This window comes from Arachis hypogaea, chromosome 17 (assembly GCF_003086295.3).
Source record: "Arachis hypogaea cultivar Tifrunner chromosome 17, arahy.Tifrunner.gnm2.J5K5, whole genome shotgun sequence".
NCBI lineage: Eukaryota > Viridiplantae > Streptophyta > Magnoliopsida > Fabales > Fabaceae > Arachis > Arachis hypogaea.
Window position 1 is genome coordinate 91,707,429 of NC_092052.1, and position 19,629 is coordinate 91,727,057.

Sequence of the window (19,629 nt, forward strand, 5' to 3'; positions counted from 1 at the left end):
ATTCCTCAAACCTACAACTCCTTGATTTGAAATGTCGATCGATAGAGTAGTGGCTTCTCTTAAGGTGTTAAATCCACATGAAGGTAGTTCATGGCTCAAGGAGTGAATATCTTCAATAATTACATCTATCTTCCAGCAATCATTCCCACTCTTGATTCCCTCTGATTCGGCCTTATGCGTTCTTGATCACAATTGCAAACGACCTTGTCCCCTTCTTTTCAGAGAAAGCAGCATCAACGTTAACTTTCAACCAGTCTTCACTACTGGTAATCTTCTTCCTGGTGCTCTTTCTTTCTGTTTTGGATTATTTGCCTCTTTTGTATTAGGATTGTTGCATTTGCTATAGCTATTCTAGGGTCTGGTTAACTATGATTGACAATGGCTGTGTTTTTTATTTTCCAAATGGCCCATACAAGTTAATATGTTCTGTAGCTACTTTATCTGTGTGATAATAAAGGTGACATTGCTGGTCCCTAATAGCATTCAGTTTTAACAAATTTGTTGCTTCAGATAGTGGTGCAAATTGTTATAGGGTTCTAGAAGAGGGTAATTCAGGTATTTTTAAGTCTTTGAGATGAGTCAATTAATAGAGATTGTTGAAGTTGATTGATTGAAGGCATGGAGAAAAAGGGGAAAAAGTTTTGTTAACAATTAATATTCATTTGTATGTTTTACAAAAATGAGTAATATTGTTCAAATTTGGGAGACTGTTATAAGCATTTCTTTCTCTTGATTACTCTTTCATTTTCTTGATTATACTCATTTAAGCAAGAGAAATTCATGATTTTTGTGGTGATTTTGTCTTCAGATCCTCTGCTAGTGAAGGCTGCCATACAGCACCACATTTATTGCAGACTCTGCTCTCTTATTTGGTGTAAGCAATAGCAGATTATGTTGTTTTCCAAGTGGAGTCTGGGGCTCACTGTATACAAATATTTGATTCATGGGGTGGACAACTACCACCTGGTATGTGGGAACGCTGGTCAAAGCCTTATATCAAAGAGGTAATGTAGAAATAGTTCCCATTTATTTTCATCTTATTGAAATTGTGTTATAATTTTTCAAACTGTTCTATTTGGGATCTATGTCATAGCAAGCCTAAGTGTATGTATTTCAACTTTTGCTTATTTGTTTAGTTGAATCTTTGAACTAGACAAACCATGTGTGGCTTTCAAAGGTTTGCAATGATTACATGTTTTGTTTTATGTAAATTATTGTTTTGTTCCAAGCTCTCATGATTGTCATTTGGTTTGTAAATAATAAGATGAGCTAAGAGCTTGTAATTTGTAAGCATCGAGTGGTAAATAAGCTCACTGGATGTTGATCTTGGTCTTCTGAATTTCGGAGAGAAAGTCCAAATCAGAGGCTACACCTTCAAACTTTTTTATTTAATTGAAACCATGTTGCTGTTAGTGTATCATCATAATTTATAAAACATAAAATATTTGCGAATTGAATGTTGGGTGCAAGATACTATTATTCCAAATCTTTTCCTCTTTTGCCATTTACTGATTATAAACATACAGATTGTAGATTTGGTCAAGAAAAGATGCCCTGAGACACCAATTGTTCTTTATATAAATGGAAATGGTTGCCTCCTTGAGTGTATGAAAGATACTGGAGTTGATGTTATTGGGCTGGACTGGACTGTGGATATGGTAGATGGAAGAAGAAGATTGGGTAGTGGAATAGGTATGCAGGGAAATGTGGACCCTGCCTACTTATTCTCCCCACTTCCTGCCCTCACTGAAGAAATTCAGAGGTTGGCTATTTAATATCTTTTTAACTCTAACATTCTTCATTCTCGATAGTCATATCCTTTACCTATTCAGCCTGCATTTTCCCCATGTTCATGATTCAGATCCCTTGCGACTGTCAAGGTTATTATTCACATATACCTTCCCTGATATTTGGTTAACTATCTGCATAACTTTGTGTTTGTCTTTTTAATGCTTAGTATGCAGGTTTTCTAATCTGCCAAAAATGTTTATACAGATAAAGATCAGATTTAAGATTCTTTCCAGTTCTTTGTGTAGAGCAGTTGCCATTGAAGCTAAGAGAGTTCACTCAAGCTAAGTTACCACACCAACTTTGTTTATGTGGAGCAGTTGCCATTGAAGCCAAGAGAGTCCACTCAAGCTGAGTTACCACACCAATTTTGTTGAAGAAAAATGAAGACATTGCCACCCTTAGGCTATAGTATTATGGTATTTTGAAAAATGATGATATATAAGTAAAAGTATTTATGACCTAGATTAGTATTATGTTATTTTGCAATGATGATATAATGTGATTGTAGATCTTACAACAATTTTTATAAGTCAAATTTAATGGTAAATGTTCAATTAGTTTTCTTTAGTAATTTGATTCAAATAGTTTAGGTTATTTATTGACACTAAATTAAAAAAAAGTTTGAAATAATTTCATTCATGAGAAAACTCTTTTTACAAGAATTATATTATAAAAAAAACCGTTGCCAAAAGTCACAAAAGGTAATGGTGTTAAAACCATTGTCAAAGAAAACTATAAAATGGCAATGGTATTAAAACCGTTGCCAAAAAGTGACACTAATGGCAACGCTTTAAAACCATTGGCTTTGTGAATAATAAAACTATAACAGTTTAAAACCGTTGCCTATCCAGTTATGGTTTTAGACCGTTACGTCATGAAAGAGAACGGTTTTAAACCGTTGCCTATCCAACAACGGTTCTAAACCGTTCTTTAAAAATTGTTGTCAAAAACCATTGTCTATAGTAGTAACTTTGGGAACGGTTTTTTTGTTACCGTTGTCTTAGGTAAAAAACCGTTGCCTTTGATCATTGGTAACGACCGCATATACTACAGATCAAAAACCGTTGCCAAAGCATTGCCTAAAGTTTTGGGAACAGTTTTTCAAACTACGGCAGCGGTTTTTTACCATTGCAAAAACCCTTATTTGTTGTAGTGCATAAAACAATACTAGGAAGGGATTATAAAATCATGCAAATCATATGAATAAGTGGGTAAAGGCTTGACAAAAACCACTCAATTAAACACAAGATAAACCATAAAATAGTGGTTTATCAATGACCCAAGGTTTAAATACTTTGGTTCATTTTTATTGGGTTTGCTTTAGTGACAAAAAAATTAAATTTGATTGAGGTTTTATTGTCAGTTTAGATCTATACTTGCAACGCGACTACTTTTGTAAAATTCTTTACCGACGATTTTTCCTCCATCATTAAATGTAATCTGATTTTCTTTTGTTGTCATCAGGGACATATAACTCATCTTGAGGGATTTTGGGTATTTCCCAATTGTGTATGGCTTGATTGATATCTTCGAAACAAAATTTTTCTTCGAAGATATTGTATTTGGGAGAAAGTTCCTCAGGCCAAGCTACTTTCTCAGTAAGATGATTGGAAGAATGGGATAAAGAAGTGGAGGAAGAAGACGGAGAAGATCCCCTAATGGAGAGACGTCTAGAGAGTGAATGGAAGAGGCTAGATATATTAAAAAAGAATCTGATATCATTGCCCTCCTTTGGTTCAGACAGAACATTTATATTATCACTAAACTATCACTCAAATTTTTGAATCTGGGAATTATAACTCTTTTTTTTTCTCTTTGTTTTTCATTCTTTAAATCCATAGCCACCAGGAATTCTTACGTTCGGATCTTATCACCTTCATGAACATCGTCCAATTAGCCTTACTACCCTACAACAAGGGTCTTACTGCTACAATTCTCTCTATGATTGTGTAAAATGAAGGGTACCGCACAATGAGAATGAGGCCTCCTTTTATAATTGAAAATTTTACTGTTTTTACAGTACAGGTAAACATGACCTAGACTATAGCCACAGTACCGATTTAAAATAGTTCCGGTAATTGTCTTGGGATTATTACAACATTTTCGGTTTTAATCATCAACTAGACAAACTTTAAAACAGTCTTCCTTAACTTGACTATCTTTGCTTTCTACATCTTTTTCTTCTTTAGATGAGGACTCTTCATCTTCTTGAAGCAAGTCAAGGATCTGTTGAAGCTTTCCTTTGATTGATTGCTTCAATCGTGAGCCTGCAAAGGCTGCCTGAATTTGTGCCTTTTGATTGAGAAATGAGGCCATTTCTGGGTCTGAGATCTTCTGACTCTTGGGATTGGTTTTAAATCATTCTCTGACCTTTTTTGGATAGGCCATTGATGAATCAAATTGAGACCATCATTTGACATAAGCATGCCTTTGTAAGATTGGGAATGCTTTAGGATGGTCAGGTTTTGTATATTGATATTGCCACGAGAATACCCATGACAATGAGAAAATTGAGAAAAATTTTAACATTACAGGAACACATGTTTCCTGAATGTCAAATTTTGATTGAAATAGTTTATACCCTTCATCGGTAGGTGAGGGTAAGATTTCTGGGATTGGCCCAAAGAAGTCCCACCATTGGTAGAACCAATTTGGAAAAACGTAGTTTGAATTTCTTTTAAAATAAATTAACCATGAATGTCTGTACTGAGTATTTTGAAACCAAAATACTTTAGTCCAGGCTTCCATGTAGTCCCAATAATTAAAACCTATTGGGTCATAGTTTTGAGAAACTTTTGATTTTTGTTTAGATTGTTCCCAAATTGCTTTGGGGTCAGGACTTTAAGGATTTGGATTATTGAATGGGTTATGAGTTCAGGATTGGTTTTGTCCTTGTAGTGTTTAATAGATACTGAGTCAGTATCTACTAAAATGAACTCATAAAATTGTCGAGTTTTATTGGGTGAGATTGGTTTGAAATGGAATCCAATAGGAAAGATTTTTGGGATATGAGTTGGGTCAGGTCAAATTCTTCATCTGACTCACTGCATATATCGGCCCAAGATTTTTTGTTGATTTTGGTGACCCTTTGGTCTTGTAAGGCCAAAAGGGTTTGGATTGGGAAGGCGTAATCTACCTTAGTTTGTTTGGCTTGATTAGTAGCTGGTTCAATAGATTGTCGGGTTGATCTTTTGGAGGGTTGTTGGGTAGAAGACCCAGATTCATGATCAGATTGAGATTACCTAGGTGGCCCTGAAAGGGCTAAGCAAATGCCTTTGCCTTTGCCTCTTAAAGAGGCAATAATTGCCTTTTTAGGCATCCTATTCTTGCTGGATTCCCTACAAATATTCACGTGTGAGGAAGTCAGGGAGAGAGTTTGAGTTGCCCTTGATGTGCTCAATTTCAAAATAAAAAACGCTTAAAATAGCTTGCCATCTGCCAAAAATTTGTTTTGATGCAAGATTTTTAACATCTTTTTGTAAGACATCTCTTGCTGATTTGTAATCAACTCGGACCAAAAATTTTTGATTGAGTACATCAGATTGAAATTTTGTGATGCACAAAACTATGGCTAAAATTTCTTTTTTGATTGTGGAATAGATTTGTTGAGTACTATTCCAATATTTTGATGTAAATGTAATGATACATTCTTTATCATGTAATTTCTATTTTAAGATACTACCATATCCTAAATCAGATGCATCTGTATCAATGATTTTGAATGCATGAGGAACAGGTAGGTAAAGACACACAAGATTCCAAACTTTGGTTTTAAGAAATCTGATGATTTCGGAATGTTTGTCAGTCCAGGGTGAAGGATTTTTCTTAAGCCTATCATGAAGAGGCTTAATAAGATTACTAAGATTTGGAATAAAATCCGAGACATAATTAAGACATCCTAGGAACCTCTGGAGTTGTGGTTTGTCAATGATATAATCTGAGAACCTTTCTGCAAACAAAATTGTTCGTTCAATTGGGGTTATTGTTCCTTGGAAAATCATATGACCAAGAAAACACATTTTTGTTTGAAAAAAGGACAATTTTTGATTTGGAAACAGCAAGTCCGTTTTTCTAGATGATGTACATAAAAGTTTTCACATGTTTGAAGTGTTCTTCTAAAGTTTGAGAAAAGATTAAGACATCATCTATGTAAACAATTGCAAAGTTTGAATATGGGTTGAAAATGTCGTTCATGATTTTTTTAAATTCAGAAGGAGCATTTTTCAGAACAAAAGGCATTACATTCCATTCATATTGACTGAATGGAACTGTAAATGAAGTGTTATATCTGTTAGGTTCTTTGATTTGGATTTGCCAAAAACCAGATTTCGTATCAAATTTTGAAAAGATATTTGTTGAATTTAGCCTATTGAGCAAATCCTTTTGTTTGGGATCGGATAACGAATCCATTGTTAAGCTTGATTTAAAGGTTTGTAATTGATGACAAGCCTGAGAGTTCCTCGTTCTATCTCAGCTTGCTTGTTGACATAAAAAGCTGAGCAAGACTAAGGACTTTTACTTGGATGAGTTAATCCTTTGTCCAAAAGATCTTTAATCTCCTTTTGACAATGCTGCAAAAGCTGCTCATTCATTTGAATGGGGCGAGATTTTGTAGGGATTTGTGATTCTTTGAAATCTTTTTGATTAGGAAGATCAGCAATGTGTTCTTTCCTTTTCCAGAAGGCATGAGGCAAATCTGAATAGATAGACTTTTTAATTTGGTTTAAAAGACTTTTGATTTTATCTTGAACCCTTGGTTGGGAAAGTTGGGATTCAAGGATTTTGAAAGAGATTTCTTCCTTCAAAAAATAAATTTGTTTGGTTTTGGATCCAATTTGGTTTAAAGCTTTCTAGGTTGGTGAGTCTAAAAATTCATAGAAAGTTTCCTGTCCACCCACATAAGAGATAATTCCAGGAAAATCTGCTAGGTATGGAAACAAAAGGATTATAAAAGGTGTCCCTAAGACTACATTATTTTTGATATCTTTCGCTATGATGAAATTAGTTGGAATCCTAAGATTACCCTTTTCAACAAAAGTATCAGTTAATTTGAAATTTATTTTTAGTCTTTCACCCATTATCGAGCTAAGACATCATATTTATTGCTAAGGACAACATTTTGGGCTTATTTTCTTTCTGTAAAGGTTTTTTTAATTTAGAAAGAAAGTTTTTCTTTTGTTCTGGATCGCCAATAGCCTCTATAGCTTCAAATAAGAGATCTTGATCTTTGGATAAAACATTAATTTCTTTGATATCATAATCTGAGGATGATCCAATATGTGTTTTCTCGCGAGCAAGTTGCCGTTAGATCTTATCATCTTGATAAATCTTTAGAGCAACTTTTTGGATGAAAGAGATAATTTGACCATAACTTAACACATCATAGGGAATTGTCCCATCTGGGGTTATGAATTTTGTCCCTTACTTTATCTCCCAGTGATTTGGGAAGTCCGACTACGAATTTTTCCTTCCAGAAAGGTTGTTGACTGTCTTCTCTGGTTCAGAAAGGTGTCCTTGTACCATCTGAAGTCAGACAAAGTTTTGCATCTGAGACTGGAAAGTAATTCAGCAGAACAATCTTTCCAAAGAGATGGGTCGCCTATGAAATGGCTCGCTATTGTAAAGATTAAGGTGTTAACAGCATCAGGGATAGGTTCCCCGTCATCTCCAATGATGGGTTCGTTTTGATCATTAACCTTTACAGCAGAAAAGATTGATTTTTTTTGTCATCAGAAAGGTAGTTATCCCACCAACCTTTGAGTTGACCAGAGAACCCAGAAATAATAACATTGGCTGTTTCTTCTTCAGAGGTTTCATGAGCAGCTTGATAGGCTGTGCCTACCATGGTCATATGTTGAAGCATACTCATGATGTTGTATTCAGTTTTGCCATCTATGTTCTATTTATAGACATTATTGGCATCGAAGCTGACAAAACCTAGTTCCCTTTCTTCGAGAGCTAGATCAGGGGCAGATATACAATTATAACTATGCACATAGGGTTTGATTAAACCTTTCCACTTAGTCACAGAATTGGTCATAATTGGGCAAACTTTGAGAGTTGGTTTGTCAAAATCATCACTTTGGTCTGAAGAAGACTCATTAGAGTCTTGGTCAAGGGCATTAATGGCCTTGGATGAGCAAGTTGTATACCAGATGTAGATTCACCAGAGTTTGTAGGAGTTTCAAGGACAGTACTAAGACGATTTAAAATTTGGTTGATGTTTTGCATGACTTCAAAATCACTAGATTCTTATTTTAGAATAGAAGTTTTAAGACTCTGTTTAGCCTTGCTACTCATTGTGAAAGTTTTAAAAAGGGGTTTTTCAATAGTTTTAGAAGTAGAGGCTTCAGGGACATTTTTCAAAGACAAAAGGGATCTTGAAGATGAAAGGTTGTCACCCAAACAATGTAAAAACCTTTTAGTGTAATTTGATTGCTCAATGATATTTTTAATATCTTTTGGGGTGACAGCTTCATCTACATTTTTTGTTTAAAATGGAAAGGCCATAACTGGGTTATGTCCTTCCGTATTTGAAATAACAAAAGATCCGTTTGGAGGATGATAGATGAACAAGAGCATGGGTTAGGAATTTGATTATCAAAATGGAATTGGCATTGCAAGTATAGTCCAAATCCAACAATTGATCATCAATCAAATATTATCACAATTCAAACCAAATATAAATCGAGAGTCTTTCAACCTCGGGTTATTCTCCCTAGGATGCAATTGGGATGTTACTATTTTGGTTGTGAATGCAAAAAGGGGGTTTTCAAATCAAAGAACTAAAGATTAAAAGAACTAAGCAATGATCAAAATTTGGAATTAATACAAGTACAGAGAAAATGAGATCAAAACTAGTGAAAGTGCTATAAATACAAACCACAACTATGGTAATTATCATGAGTCAGTCTCGCTTAGTTAACCCAAACCATTGAGGAGTAAGTCAAGCAAGCATAATTGACCTTAATCCATACGTCCTAACCAACTTACCAAACTAGTTGATAAAAGGCTAGCGTTAATGGAAACAAGTGTCAAATAACTACCCAAGAATTACCACTAAATGTCGTACATTATGACTCTAGTATCCTAAGGACTCAAATCACAAGCCAAGGTGAGAAAATCTACTCAAATTCTAAATTTGACATTTTCACAAACACCTTGTGTGCATAAAAGTAAAACATGGAAAATTGCAAGGAAAAATAACAAACTATAACTAACTATCAACAATACCAACAATAAACATCCACACAAAAATAAAGAAAGCATGAAACATTAAATTCATCAATCAAAACTTCAAGAACTCAAAATTGCAATTATAAACAAAGTGCTTGAACCAAAGGAAATGAAAATAAAGACAATGTAAGTAAAGAGGAATTAAAGAGTACTTAGAATTAAAGATGATCAAAATCCAAAATTAAGCTTGCTATAAAATTCTACATGAAAACTACATAAAGCCTAGGAGAGCTCTCTACTCTACACTACTCCTACTCCTAATTAACTATGCTAAAAAATGTAAAATGTGGCCTTCTACTCTAATGCCTTCATATGTCTTCAATCCCCCTTCATATAACACTTCATTTCAGCCTTGAGCCTTCAAAAATTAGGCCAAAAGGTCTCAGAAAATGCACAGCTCATGTTTTATTAATGAAATCACGTGTAGGATCCTGTGCGGACGCACAGACATGTGCGTCTGCACACTTGGCTGAATCCGCTCCTGTGCGTACGCACGGGTACTTGTGCGCATACACACATGCAAATTTCCTCTTGTGCGTATGCACGCTGGCTTGTGCACACGCACAGTTGGCTGAATTGTTCTTGTGCGTACGCACGCTTGCTTGTGCGCACGCACACCTTGCTGTGTGCGCTTTTCCTTCTTTTCTTCATGTTTTCTCCCTTTTACATGCCTTCTTCCACTGTTGCTTTGCCAATCTTGCCAAAATAACCTGAAATTACTCACAAAACACATCACGGCATCGAATGGCATAAAAGTGAAATTAAAATCACTAATTTTGGCACAAAAACGCATGTTTTCATATTTATGTCCAAATTAGTGAGAAATCTCAAAAGTATGCTATTTGAGTACTTAAGTGTGAGTTCATGTGATGAAATCCATCCAAATCAAGCTAAAATATATCGTCAAATATGGACTCATCAATTCCCCCACACTTAAATAATAGCATGTCCTCATGCTAAACCAACAAGGAAAATAATCAAAGGGGTAACCAACTTACTGAATGCAACTATCTATATGTATGCAACTATACTAAATGCTATCTATTTATATATATACTATGGTTCCTATTGATTTTGGTAAAAACAAACAAGAGAATTCCAATCAATCCAAAACAAAGACTTAGGGCCAAAGCAAGAAAATGATGCAATGTGATTAATATCCAAAGATTTGATTTGAAATTTTCCAAAAGTTAAGTTCAACAACTTGCAAGAAGACACAAGATAAGCAGTGGGAACATAGAATTGAGTGATTGAACCCCTCGCCAGATGTGTTTACACTCTAATCGCTCAGTGTTTAGGGCTTAATCACTCAATCCTCCTTTAATCATGTTTTAAAAAAATTTGCAAGTCATCTAACAATCAACTAATATTTGATGAATGAATGCAAATATCATGAGGACTTTTGAGGGTTGTAATGGGGCTTAGGTAAGGGTAGGATTAATCTGGTTTAGTGGGCTAATAGATTGGATCTTTGATTAGCTCAAGTATCCCACCTAATCCTATATTAACCTATTTACACTCAAGAAACAACCTAACTTCCCCTTCTTTTCCTTTTTTTTACATTCATTCATTCATCCTTTTTTTTCTAATTCAACCATATATGCATCCTTTATTTACATTCTTATTTTTTTCTTTTTTTTTTATTATAAAAGAGCGATGCATATGTTTCAAGTAATGAATGCATGAGTGTTTACCCATTTTTTCCAAATATTCTCAACGAACACCCAAACTGACTTTCTACCAATATTTCCCACAAATTCCCCCCACACTTAATTAACACGCACTCTCAAGCCCAAGCTAATCAAAGATACAATTCATGGACATAATGGTTTTTCACTTAGGGCAAAAGATGTGCTTCAAATTAGAATAAAGCGGAATTAAAATGCTCAAAAGTGGTTTACAAAGGTTGATGTAAGGGTTGGCCATATGGGTTAAGTGAGTTTAATTTTCAACAATGGCCTCAATCATACTAGATTGGTGCACGAAATTGTGATGTTCAGGCTCAAACAATCCCTGGCAACGTGAGCAACTTGGTACGCGCAATCGTGATTACACTTTGATTATATAAAATTCATGGCTCTTTCTTTCCCTGGCAATGGCGCCAAGAACATGGTGCCAATACCATGGTTCACAACTTCGATACAACTAACCAGTAAGTGCACTGGGTCATCCAAGTAATACCTTACGTGAGTAAGGGTCGAATCCCACAGAGATTGTTGGTATGAAGCAAGCTATGGTCACCTTGCAAATCTCAGTTAGGCAGATATAAATTGATAATGGTGTTTTTGAATTTAATATAATAAAATAGGGATAGAAATACTTATGTAATTCATTGGTGAGAATTTCAGATAAGCGAATGGAGATGCCTTCGTTCCTCTGAACCTCTGCTTTCCTGCTATCTTCATCCAATCAGTCTTACTCCTTTCCATGGCTGGCTTTATGCAAGGGCATCACCGTTGTCAGTGGCTACATCCCCTCCTCTCAGTGAAAAATATGCTCACATGCTCTATCACAGCACGGCTAATCATCTGTCGGTTCTCGATCATGCTGGAATAGGATTCACCCTCCTTTTGCGTCTGTCACTAACGCCCAGCACTCGCGAGTTTGAAGCTCGTCACAGTCATTCAATCATTGAATCCTACTCGGAATACCACAGACAAGGTTTAGACTTTCCGGATTCTCTTGAATGCCACCATCATTCTAGCTTACGCCACAAAGATTCTGGTTAGGAGATCTAAGAGATATTCATTCTAGCTTATTTCATGTAGAACGGAAGTGTTTGTCAGGCACGTGTTCATAGGGGAGAATGGTGATAAGCATCACACATAATCATCACCTTCATCACGTTCTTGGGTGCGAATGGATATCTTAGAAGCGAAATAAGATGAATTGAATAGAAAACAGTAGTACTCTGCATTAATCTTTGAGGAACAGCAGAGCTCCACACCTTAATCTATGGAGTGTAGAAACTCTACCGTTAAAATTACATAAGTGAAAGGTCCAGGCATGGCCGAGATGGCCAGCCCTCAAACCTGATCTAAGATAGCAAACAACTGATCAAAGATTTGTCAAAAAGACTAGTAAAAGGTCCTATTTATAATAAACTAGTCACTAGGGTTTACATAAGTAAGTAATTGATGCATAAATCCACTTCCGGGGCCTACTTGGTGTGTGCTTGGGCTGAGCCTTATCTTTCCACGTGCAGAGGCCATTTGTGGAGTTGAACGCCAGGTTTTGATCCATTTCTGGCGTTCAACTCTGGTTTTGGATCCTTTTCTGGCGCTGGACGCCAGAATTGGGCAGAGAGCTGGTGTTGAACGCCAGTTTACATCATCTATTCTTGGCCAAAGTATGGACTATTATATATTGATAGAAAGCCCTGGATGTCTACTTTCCAATGCAATTGGAAGCGCGCCATTTCGAGTTCTGTAGCTCCAGAAAATCCACTTTGAGTACAGGGAGGTCAGAATCCAACAGCATCCGCAGTCCTTCTTCAACCTCTGAATCTGATTTCTGCTCAAGTCCCTCAATTTCAGCCAGAAAATACCTGAAATCACAGAAAAACACACAAACTCACAGTAAAGTCCAGAAATGTAAATTTAACATAAAAACTAATGAAAACATCCCTAAAAGTAACTAGATCCTACTAAAAACATACTAAAAACAATGTCAAAAAGCGTATAAATTATCCGCTCATCATAGATGCATTCAAAACAACAATTATAGGACATAAGGATTAAAGCAAATCTAAGATCATAATCATAAAAGGAGTATAACACACAAGAACAAAATTTTGTGGTTGAAAAATGTGAAACCACTCATTTAAGCTCAAATTTCACAAGGTATTTGTTCTTTACTCTTCTATGTTCCGAAATAAAATCATTCAAGCAAGTTTGAAACAATTTTCTCAATGAATTCAATAGAACACCCTTGAAACAAAATTCTTGAAAATCTTTGTTGTTTTTCATCAAAATTTATTTCCAATATGTATGTATGATGTGACGGATGCAATTTTTCAAAATTTTCCTAGTTATTTTCCTAATTTTCAACAAGCAAAAAGTAACATGAACAATTAGGACAAAATTGAACTAGGTGCTATACTATTCACATCATCCAATCACAACTTCTATCTATAAACTATATACCATGCAAAAATGCAACATGCAATAACTATATATAAGCTATGATATCTATACTAAAAGAAAATGCAACGCAACAGTCAAAAACATTCCAAATATCTACAAGAAACATAATAAAAGAAAACAAAAATAAAGTGCAAAGTGTTCGGGAAAAGAAAGTTTACACCCCAAAATGACGAATCCTCCCCCACACTTAAGCATTGCACGGTCCTCCGTGCACAAACACAATCTGGGGAGAATGTCTCTCAAAAGCTCCACCTTCATTTGGCGGATGCGGGGGCTTGGGTTGTATGGAAATCGCCAAGTCTAATATATGCTCGGCATCTCCATCCTCGGTGTCTTCCTCCTCTCCCGACTCCTTGCCTTGACGTCTCATCCTCAAAAAGAATGGAGATAGTATAATTAGAATCATAGGGCAAGTAACACAAAAGGGTAAAGGAGAGAGCATATAAGCATCTAATTGAGGAAGTTTGCATAGTGGTGTGGAATACATACAACGGCCAGTTAAAGTGGCATCTACACAATCAAAAAGTAAGAATGAGTTCCTCAATTAATTGGCCTAAGATGAAACTAAGAGATGAGCATCAATTAAAACACAAGTAGGCTTAGGCAATTACAACAAGAGTTAATTGAATGTGGAAATTATTGGATATTGAAATTGTGCAAGTGAAAGCGCAAGATTAATATAAAATAGCACAAGCAACAATAACCAATGCAATGATGAAGAGAACTACCTATTCATCCTTAAGAATAATCAAATAATCACATGGGAAGTTGCTTGCTATAAAAAGTGACAAGTCTTGACAAGAATCACGTCAAGTCAACTCAAACAAATGAAAAGCATTAACAAGGAGCAAATACCTTGTGATGTGATTATATTGACTTAAAAATCATGATGAACAAGCAATTATATTCAATTCACTGAATTCAATATGTACTTGTTAAAAATTTCACCAAACAAGAAATTAGATATCAATGTCCATATTCATTTGGTGTTAGCAATTCAAATCAACAAACAACAAGTACATTATTGAAATTCCAATCCAAGATATCTTCATAATCATGATTAGAATGCCAAACAAGGATATAGTCCAACACACATGGTCGCGACAACACATGTATTAAACAAAAAGTTCAGGTAGGCATTATGTCAAACACATGGAGTGCAATGCACATATTCATCAATTCAAGCAAAAATTCAAACATCCGCAACCCATAAATAAAACATTTGAACACTTGCAATGCAACAAACATGCACTTAAGCAAAAGTTAAGCTAAATAACCAAAGTTAAATAAAGAAAACAAAAATTAAGCAAGCAACTAAGCATAAAAAGGAAGATTAAAACAAGAAAATTGAAAAGATGAAGAGTAGACAAGAAAGGGATAGGCAACCGTGGCACTTGTGTTAGCCACTACGAGGCTCAAAGTGGCGGAACTTCGCTGGAGAAGAGAAGAAAGACGGAAGAAAAAGAAGAAAGAAAGAGGAGAGAAGAAGAAAGAAGAAGAGAAGAGAAGAGAGAGAGACGGTGGTGGCGGTGGTCGGCCGGCGACGGTAGTGGCTGTGGTCGACCGGCGATGGTGGTGGTCACCGGAAGAATGGGGTGGTTGGCTTGGGGGGCTGGTAGAAGAAGAAAGAAGGAAAGAAGAAAAGGGGTGAGGAGTGGAACAACAGGGCACCCTTCCTTCTTATTGCCCAGACCGCGACACGTGCGTACGCACAAAGGTGTGTGCGTACACACACCAGCAAAATCTGGGGGCGTTCCTGCGCACAGGATGTGCGAGCGCTATTGGCAGAGGGGGTGTTACGACGTGTGCGTGCACATAGGTCTTTGCGCACGCATGGGACACTTTTTTTTAGAATGTAAAAATGACCATGTGTGCGTATGCACAGAGATTCGTGCACACGCATAGAATAAAAATGTGGTGGGGGTGCACGTGCATAGAGGGTTCGAGCGCTGCGAACAGAGCGTGCTATAATGTGTGTGCGTATGCACACTTCTGTGTGCCTGCACAGGTGTGGAAAAATAGGGGAAATGTGCGTACGCACGAGGCTGTGCGCACGCACAGAACTCTGTTCCTGTAACATTTTTAAAGCCTCTAAGACACCTACCATGATATCAAACAAAGTTTTTCAATCCCTAAAACACATCATTCATCAAAAACACATGATCAAACATGAAATGCAACTAAATCAAACCTAGAATGCAATCAAACTATGCTAATCAAAGAGAAAAAATTCAATAAACAAAAGCTAAAAGAAAGAAGGGTTGAAAGGATATTACCATGGTGGTGTGTCTCCCACTTAGCACTTTTGTTTTACGTCCTCAAGTTGGACTTTGAGTGAAGCTTGTGTCATGGTGGCTTATGCTTTCATTCGTCCTTAAGTTACCACCCATGTTTGCTCTTGATTGGGCCTCCGGGATCCCAAACGAAGTACATTAAGCTCTCAAGCAACCTCAAGCAAGAATTTTGGATCCAAAATTGTTGGTTGCAATCCCATACTTTGGTTTCTCTATCATCCTCTTGTTGACTTCCACTTGTGCCATTGGATTAATAACCTTTTGAACCACCCTTGAAGCATCCTATTGAACCTTGCGATCTTCCCAATTGGACCTTGCATCACTTTTTCCTTGAATTCCTTTGACAACCAACACCCATTCCTTCACCATTTAACACTCCAAGAAGCACCTTGAGTTGATAATCCATTTCCAAGAGAGCAAATTTGATGGGACTATGAAGCTCATGGAGGAAATTGTTACCCACTCAATTTGTCCTTGGGGTGGAGTTATCCTATTAAGCTCTTGCAAAATTGCTTCTACTCCTCGGGTATCTACCTCTTCCTCACCACTCTTTTCTAGCTCTTCCCTTTCTCTCTCAAATTCAAGAGAGAGGGGTTCTTCTAGATCATTGAGGGGGTTGACCAAGGTGGACAAAAAATCATTGTTGATGCAATCCACTTCTTGATCAAATTCCCTCAACTCTCCATTTTCCTCTTCCGGTTCACTAGCTTTACCTTCCTCCTCTTGTTGCGATTCTTGCCTTACCTCTTCTTTTCCTTGAGGCTCCATGTTCTCCTCCTCTCTACACTTCTTACTTGATCCTCCACCTTCTCCAAGGGGAATGTCTTGAGTGGTTGAGCGTAGGGAGGCTAAGCGGTTCACCGCTTCGGCTATGGTAGCAATGAACTCCCTTTGTGTCCTTCGGAACCCTTATTGCTCTTGGAAGAATGCTTGAAGGTCTTGTTGTTCTTGGGGCAAGGGTTGGAAAATTCATATTGAGGTAGAACAAATAGTTCAAAGGTTGGGAGAAAAGTTGTATAGTTGGAAGGTGTGTCATGTGGATGAGGGTATTAAGGTGGTGAATAAGGGTGTAGTGGTGATGGTTCATAATGTTGGTAGCAAGATGTGTAGACATTTTGATTCCATGGAGGTATATGATATGGTACTTGAAGGGTTGGTGGTTGGAGGTTATGTATGGCGTATCCTTCGTATCCTTGGGCTTGATATTCATATAGGGGAGGGCTTGGGGAAGGATTTGGCTCGTTGTAGCATGGGAAAGATTTCTCCTCCCTCCATTGCTTCTCCCACTCCTTGATGCAATCCCAATTTGAAGTCATTATACCCTACAAAATATGCACAACCAAGCTCCAGGCAACAAGGGTGATATCTCATAGAGAAAGTAAGAAATAAAAGCAAAAGACATTAATAAATAAGAAAAAATAAACATCTAAATATTAAATGAGATTTGATTGCTCAATGAGATTTTTAATATCTTTTAGGATGACAGCTTCCTCTACATTTTTTGTTATAAATGGAGAGGCCATAACTGGGTTATGTCCTTCCGTATTTGAAATAACAAAAGATCCTTTTGGAGGATGATAGATTAACAAGAGCATGGGTTAGGAATTTGATTATCAAAATGGAATTGGCGTTGCAAGTATAGTCCAAACCCAACAATTGATCATCAATCAAATATTATCACAATTCAAACCAAATATAAACCGAGAGTATTTCAACCTCGGGTCGTTCTCCCTAGGATGCAATTGGGATGTTGCTCTTTCGGTTGTGAAGGAAAAAAGGAGGTTTGCAAATCAAAGAACTAAAGATTAAAAGAACTAAGCAATAAAAGAACTAAGCAATGATCAAAATTGGGAATTAATGCAAGTAGAGAGAAAATGAGATTGAAACTAGTGAAAGTGCTATAAATGCAAAAAGAGCCTTGACTTGGGAATGAGAGTCCAAGCTAAAAAATGTAAAATGTGGCCTTCTACTCTAATTCCTTCATATGTCTTCAATCACCTTTCATATAGCACTTCATTTCAGCCTTGAGCCTTCAAAAATTGGGCCAAAAGGCCTCAGAAAATGCACAGCGCGCATTTCATTAATGAAATCACGTGCAGGGTCCTGTGAGGATGCACAGACGTGTGTGTCCGCACACTTGGCTGAATAGGCTCCTATGCGTACTTGATGCACGAAAACTTGTCTCTCAACAATTTTCCTTCGGCAAGTATACCGAATTGTCGTCAAGTAAAAACTCACAATAGAGTGAGGTCGAATCCCACAGAGATTGATTGGTCAAGCAACTTTAATTAGAAGAATGTTCTAGTTGAGCGAAGCAGAATTTGATTTGAGATTTGCAGAAAATTAAATGGCGGGAAAGTAAATAGCAGAAAATGTAAATTGCTGGAAATAAAGAGCTGAATGTAAATGGCGGAAAGTAAATTGCAGAATCTTAAATGGGAATGGGAAAGATTCTCATAAAAGTAAATTTCAGAAATTAAAGAGAATGGGTAAGATAAAAAATGGGGAATTCATTGGGCTTAGGAGATGTTGCATTCTCCGGATCAAGTTCATTTTCATCTCTTCATCAATCAATGCGTTCATTGATCTCCTTGGCAATCTTAAGTGATCGAATTACAATTCCTTGTAATTCAATCTCTCAAATCTTGATCAATAGCCAATTCCTTGGTCAATTGCTCATGAGAAGAGATGAAGTATGGTCACTGATTATACCACATGCATTCCCAAATCAAGTGTTGGTAGAATTATAGTCACCATATCCATCCAACCCCAATTTGGTCCAACATGAGAAAGCATTTCTAGCATGATCTCTTCATTCCTGTTCCAAGGTTCAGAAGAGATCCAAGTATGAATAGCTTCTTTTCCAAGATAACTACCCAATTGGATGAAGATTGAAAGCTTTCTAGTAAAATCAAGAGAAAAGATAGAAGAAGAATAATGAAAACTAATATTGATCCATCAAATTACAACAGAGCTCCCTAACCCAATGAAAGGGGTTTAGTTGTTCATAGCTTTGGAAATCGAAAACAAAGATGGAAAATACATTATGAAAAGTAAAACTAGAAGTGCAGAGAAAGTAAAATTATACAGAAAGTAGTTTTCCAATTTCCAACTCCCCAAAAAGCTCCTTTCTAATTCAAAACTACCCCTATATATATTACTCTTCTAATCTTCTAGTTGATTCTTCAAGTCTTGGATATGGGCCTTTGGATCTTGAGTTTGAAGCATTTATCCTCTTCAGTGGACTTAGCTTTACTTGCAGAGAGAAAGTGTGAAGTAGGCAGGGTCTTTAGCTCAGGACGTTAGTGGTGTTAACGTTAAGTGAGAGTGTGGGTTCGAGAACGTTAGTGACAATCACCTTTTTCACTAACGTTCCTAACCCAGGGATGATCCACGTTAACTTTAATGTTAGTGGCACCAACGTGACCACTAACGTTGCCTCTTGGTCCTTCGCACACGTTATTGGGACTCACCTTTTCCAATAACGTTGAGAGTCCTCCCTCCCCCTATGTTAGAGTTCACGTTAACTTAGATAACGTGGCTCTTAACGTAGGCTTGCCAATTCTTCGAGAATGTTAGTGACATTTACCTTTGTCACTAACCTTCCAAGGTGTCCCTACTTCCCACGTTAGAGTCCACGTTAAATAAGTTAACATGGCTTCTAACGTGGTAATGATAGCCATCTCTAACGTTAGTGACAAAGGTGAGTGTCACTAACGTTGGCTCATCATCCTCTCCTCAACGTTAGCTTCCACGTTAACTAAGTTAACGTGGGAGTTAACGTGGCTCATAGTGGCTCATTGTGGCTCATTCCAACGTTAGTGACAAAGGTGAGTGTCACTAACGTTGGCGATTGTTTGCTTTCTCTACGTTAACTTCCACGTTAACTAAGTTAACGTGGGAGTTAACGTAGCTCAAGGTGGCTTAGTCCAACGTTAGTGACAATGGTGAGTGTTACTAACGTTGGCCATTCTTTTGCTTCCCAATGTTAGAGTCCACATTAATTAAGTTAACGTGGAAGCTAACGTGGCCAATATGAGCTTGGTCCAACGTTAGTGACAAAGGTGAGTGTCACTAACGTTGGCTCCACTTTCTTTCTTCCACGTTAGAGTTCACGTTAACTTAGTTAACATGACTCTTAACATGGGCTATGATGGCTTCGA